This window comes from Nyctereutes procyonoides, unplaced genomic scaffold (genome assembly GCF_905146905.1).
Source record: "Nyctereutes procyonoides isolate TBG_1078 unplaced genomic scaffold, NYPRO_anot_genome, whole genome shotgun sequence".
Taxonomy (NCBI): Eukaryota; Metazoa; Chordata; class Mammalia; order Carnivora; family Canidae; genus Nyctereutes; species Nyctereutes procyonoides.
Window position 1 is genome coordinate 1,451,135 of NW_026575029.1, and position 6,266 is coordinate 1,457,400.

Below are 6,266 nucleotides of genomic sequence, written 5' to 3' on the forward strand. Positions count from 1 at the left end.
CAAGGAGTTGAGATTATTTGTGACATCAGCTAACATTAACTTGCCTAATATGCCAGGACACTTAAGAATGCATTCAAATGTCATAATGTCATAAATTTTGTACAGAAAAGGACTCCATATGGCTCAGAGCCAACACTGGGTTTGTTGTGTTGCAAAGTTTTGGTTTGGAACTCTGCTTTAAAAAAACACGTAACTTTGGGTGAGTCACTTCACCCCACTTACTCCACATCCCTGAAGAGGATATAGCAACTAAGCAAAAACAAATGAGATAACATATATACATATCCTACAAAAGTCAAAAAGCACTTGTGTGACTCTAAGTAGTCTTAGAATTGTTATAAAATGGAACAATAAATAATTGCACTTCAGTCTAGAGTATGAGAGAATTGTAGTCATTGTCATCCACCACAATGTAAAATTATGGACACTTGGGTAAACAACATGAACGAATATTTCATTGTTAAAACATGATGTTTCTTTGGATGCTATTCCTCTGGACCTACTTCCTTCACTCATCTGTCTGTAAATGATTGACTTTGAGAGCTGGGTTTCAATAATTGAATCTAATGAAGCTTAAATGTCAGGGCAATCTATTGCATAGTATACTTCTAAAGGCCAGTTTTATTTTATTTTTATTTTTGGCTTTTTAAGGTCTTACTTTAATTCCAGTACAGTTAAAATACAGTGTTAAATTAATTTCAGGTGTAAAATACAATGATTCAACAAATCCACACATCACCTGGTGATAAAAATATGGAGCTCTTCACAAATTTGTGGGTCATGTTTGTGCAGAGGTCATGCTAATCTTCTCTGTATCTTTCTAATTTTAGTATGTATGTTGCCAAAGCTTGCACCCAGAGGCTAGTCTTAAATAATTATAAATACATCATGATTTTTTTTTGTTGGATGGGAATGATGTAAAACAGAATTTATCTGAATTCCTACAATTGTAAAGCAAAAATTTGTAACAATGCTGCAAATAGTAAGCTCCACTGTGTGACCATATGAGCAGTCGCATGCTTTCCAGATACCACTCAACATTTTAGATCCATCTTAGTCTGTGATACCAAGAGACATGCAAAATTATTGTTGATACAGCAAAATGGTTCTGAATCACATTTCTATGAAAATAATTTGATACGAATTTTCCAAATGTTGGCAGTTCTAAAAATTTCACATGGCATTACCAATAACAAATTATGAAACTGGAAGAAAGCTTCCTAAAAATACAATTTCAATCTACCATACAAGAAGCAAGACATTCTTTCTATTATCCCACAGAAAATATTCTTAAACTCTTATTTGAAAAAGTAAATAATTTTGCAGACAAATATAAGGGGAAAGGATAAGGTGTGTCAGTTGCTAAATGTTACTTTTCTGTAGGACATAACATTTGTGATATTTGTCAGCTTTGAAAATGTATATATACTTATTCCTTTTCTTATTCAAAATAGCCATTTTCATATGTAATTTAGAAATTATAATTTTGTGTTACTTTGCTTTAAGAGATTCTCCGATATTGTATAGCAGCAGACGCCACAAAATCTATTCCTCCCCTTCATGACTCTATTTTCCAAATCCAAACTAAGAAAATTTCTTTCATACTGTCCCTTTTCTAGATTTTTTTTAAATTACCTTCTGAGATTCACTTTCTTGAGATGGAAGTGTTTTGGGAAATTCATTGTCTTGATGTTATCTTTCTTCATTTATTTCGTTTTGTTTTAGACTCTTCTTTGAAGACAGAATTTTTTTTTTGATTCAAATAATTCATAAACCCATAAAGGATGAACTCCAAATCAGAATACTTACTCATTGTAGCCATTTACTTTTTCACACATTTCTAATCCTAGTATGCAGTGCTTTTACCATTCAAATTAATTCAGACTGTTTCAGTGATAATACATATATATATACTAGAAATAATTTTATTTCAAACTATGTGACTAAAGCAGTGATAATTTAAAAACTATATACCTATGTTTCCCAAGCACATTATTTTAACTTAAATAAATTCCCATTCATTAGCCAAACTTTTGACTTAAGACCAAGGCCTCTCATTTATGTGATTTCTGATTGTTTTTTGGAGTTACTTTTCTACATAAAATAGAGCCATGATTTATTGTCTATGAATTCAGATTTGGCTTCCTTTAATGGATAGCCCCTTAAGAAGCTATCTGGAATTTAATATTTCTTTCCTATTCTTTTACATACATCTCATATGCCCCTAATGAATTTTTCAGCTATTTGCATTATCAAATCTTTCCAATGAATTGTCCTTGACTTTTGTAAAAAGTAAATAAATAACTTTTGTAAAAAGTAAAAAGTAAATAAATAACTCCTTTTCACATCCTTCCTGTTACTTACATAATACTTAATGAAATTGTGTAAATATGAAATATAACCAACGTAAGTTTGGAAACAAACTGATTTTTTTTTACTATTTATTTATTTATTTATTTATTAGAGAAAGAGAGAGTGGGGGAGGGGGAAGGAGGGGAGCACTCAGTGTGGAGCCCCACATGGGGCTCAATTCCAAGACCTTGAGACCATGACTTGAGCCAAAACCAAGAATTATCTGCTAAACAGACTGAGCCAGTCAGATGGCCCAAACTGATTCTTATCAGTATGCTGGTCACCAGGTGGGTCTACGATGGAAGTCTTACAGAGGAGGTGATCTAGGAGCCATATATACATTCTATTCTGTGGACTTCAGTCAGTATATTAAGTTACTCTGTTTTATGTCTCAGGAAAATGAAAGCTTTCTTTAATCCAGCAAATTAGGCAAGTAAAGGTTGAGTTAAAAGGTTTCTATTGTTATTATTTTTACATTAACATTTTTTCATGGAATAATTGATGATGTATGATGATTTCTGGGTTTCTTCAAACTGCAATGAACTCTTCTGAGCTATTAGCGCTTAGTCAAATTGTCAAACTGTTCTGGATCCTGGCCTGTGGCAACTAATCAACAGAGAAATGTTCTGACACCCATGCGTTGATGTAGTGCTTCCCCTTGTTACAGGATGGAAACAGGTGGCTATTTGTCTCTTGCAATGATATTGTTTACCCTAAATTGGTCCCTCATCACTTTTCTAAAATCCTTTAGAAATGAAGAAAGAGGGAAAGAAAAGTATACTCTTTCTCATGGTAATATGGTGGGGGATTTTGTTCTACATAAAAGAAAGGGAAACTACACACAGACAAACCACTAATTATGGTAGGTAAATAAACTGCATTACACACTAAACTCCATTGTAAGTAGAAACCACAAGTTTTATTTGTCTGTTTAGCCTAGTATAATACCCAGCACCTAATAGACTACTTGGTAATCATAGGCATTAATAGATAGTACTTGAATGAAATAAAAAAAAATCATAGAATTCCTTCACTAGCTTTTATTTTGTATAAACTTGATAATAAAGAGATAGTGTATACCTCTTTTATCCCCAAAATTTGTTGACCAAAAAAAATCAATGAATTCTTCAATTTAAATTTATCATCATTATATATTGATTTTTAAGTTTCCATAGTGCACAATGAAAGCATTATATTTGTATTTTTTTAAATGCCTGACAGGCATAGCTAAATGTTTCCATATTTGAAAGCAGTAAGCAATCATAAATTGTATTTTCCTGGGGTGCCTGGGTGGCTTAGTTGATTAAGTGTCTGCCTTCAGCTCAGGTCATGATCTCAAGATCCTGGGACTGAACCCTATGTCACGTTCCTTGCTCAGTGGGGAGTCTGCTTCTCCCTCTCCATCTACCTCCTCCCTCTTGCTCATGCTCATGCTCTATATCCCTCTCAAATAAATAAATAAAATCTTTTTAAAAATTGTATTTTTCAATTAGATTTAAATGTAGCATTTAAAATAACTGCTTTAAACTAGGAACTATTTAAAATTTTTAGGAATATTACATTATTTTATATTTCTAGGAAATATATATATACTTCTAATAAGTGATTAGTTATTATATATATATTATATATATATTAGTTCTTTTGGATATTACTTGGATCATAGATTGGTATGCTATGCTCTGCAATGCTATGTTACACTATGTTATATTACAGGAGAAAATTTATCCTTAAAGTGAATAGAATTCTACAATGGCTATTAGCTTTCAAACTGTAGTGTAACTATGATTGCTTCCCTATAATGTTGGCACACTGCTCTAGACTATTGAAGATTGGTATATCTTCCTTTCTTCCTGAGGGAATTCAACCCATTTGCAAACATGAACATTGATATCTGTCTTCTTTGGCTTTGCTTTTCCCTGGGGTCCTACTTTAGGACCTGGAGGGACATGTCATGAGCTACAGAAGACATACAAATGTGAACAATAGATTAAACTGTGAAACTAAAGGTCATTCCAAATAAACTTTGTATTTCCCTTGTAATAGTGTATTACAAATAAATCTCAATCAGATGGCCACAAGTCCCCTAACCTTGAATGAAAAAGAATGGATAGCATAAGAGACCTACAACTCTGCTTTATATTTATCCACCTGTACATCTCTACATTAAATCAGCCCCAGTTCAGTATATGTTTTATTTAGCCATGGAAAGTAGCATTATCAATGCCTGTACTTAATCATATGGATGTCTTTAGATTGATGAGCTAAATTCAAAAGGGTGTTGGATGTTATAAATTAATATAACTGAAATATTTCTGGAGGAATTTAATAAGTAGGTGGATTTGAAATATTTAAATTGGCATTATGACGTTTCAAGTAATGCTTTCATATAACAATTTATTGATAAATACATACATAAGTTCTCTTAAAAATCATTTCGCTGGTGTGCATTCACTCATTCAAGAACATGTGCTATGTGTCAATAATTCTGAAACATCAACTTTAACATATCTTTTTAATAAGTGATCAAATAATAGAACATATAGCTTAATTATCTAAGTTCTGTAATAGTTTAGGGTCAACAGAAATAAAAAAATGTTACAAAAAACTTTGAGGAACAGATTTGAATGCTTTCATTTTCAAAGATAGATGCTGTTCAGGCACACAGGGAGATTCAATGAATTTTGTTTGCTTTTTAGTTGCAGTGATGATATTACCTTCGTAATTTAAGACTGAAAAAATTATTATGCATAATCAGTTTAACTCAAAACTGGAACAAGTTGAAATAATTATTAATATGATGGCTAATTTTTCATACATTTTAATAGGGCTAGAAATTTAATCAGGGATGGATATTGGAGGAAAATAATTATCTTACTTTGCCCTATGGGATTTTAATTTTAATTTCTAGGCTTATCAGAAAATGCTTCTCAGAAAGTTTCTATTTCTCCTTCCAAAGGAAAATAAATAATTGTTTACTACAGACAACACTTCTCATCCTGAAATTCCAAGACAGTGGAGCAGTCTCCTGACCATATACAGAAGTGACCACAATGAGTGAGTCTAGGCCTTAAATAGTAGCATCAGAATCTGCCTCAGAACCTACAACCAACAGACTTTCATCCTGCTTAAGGAAATTAATTCAAGTTGGTCATACAGTTTTGGTTATAAAACAAAGAAAACTATTCCTGGAAGTTTAAGAACAAATATGCTATTTTAGCAGGTGTGTCTGTTTTGTAAAATAACAAATAGATTGTTTCAGCAGCAGTTTTGTTGTGGTTGTGGATGTCTGTGAGAGTTTCAGGAAGGGCAAGACTTACACTAAGTAATTACTGAAATCTAATGTTATCTCTGACCCATTGCCTAATCTCATTCTTGGTTCACTTGTGATTGTGATTTCAAGAACAAGTAGTGACTGAAAAACCTCCTTAAAATTCCAAAAAGGTTTTTTTTTTTTCTCTTCCTTCTCCCTCCCCCTTTTCTTTTTTTCCTTTCCTTTTTTTCTGTTTTCCTAAAAAGTATCAGTTTGGCATTACTAGTATAAATAAAAATAAAAAGATACAAGGAAAGTTTCTATTTCAGTTATGATTATGGAGGAGCCCCTTACCCTAATCTCCATGAATAAAAATTAATTGATTATCAAGGTAGTAATTATAATCTGATTTGCTCAAAAGTCATTTCTAATGCCAAATAGAATCACAATCACTGTGTCATAAGGTTCAGATTCTATTCTATTTTATTAGGTCTTATAAATTCATAATCAAGGACTGTAGACAATTAAGCAGTATCCAAGGAGCTTTATTAGGAAACATTGTCAATATGAATATATTAGAGTTCCTAAAAAGAGACATTGTCTTTTTTTTGTTTTTCTCTTCTTTCTTTCTTTCTTTCTTTCTTTCTTTCTTTCTTTCTTT

At 32.0% G+C, this 6,266-nt stretch overlaps 1 non-coding gene across 1 annotated transcript; it reads right to left on the reverse strand.

The window, feature by feature from the left end:
* Positions 1-747: 747 nt before the first annotated feature.
* Positions 748-850, reverse strand: LOC129503590 (U6 spliceosomal RNA). The gene has a single exon (XR_008663202.1). It is a non-coding gene; the product is annotated as a U6 spliceosomal RNA (small nuclear RNA).
* Between the last annotated feature and the right edge of the window lie 5,416 nt (positions 851-6,266).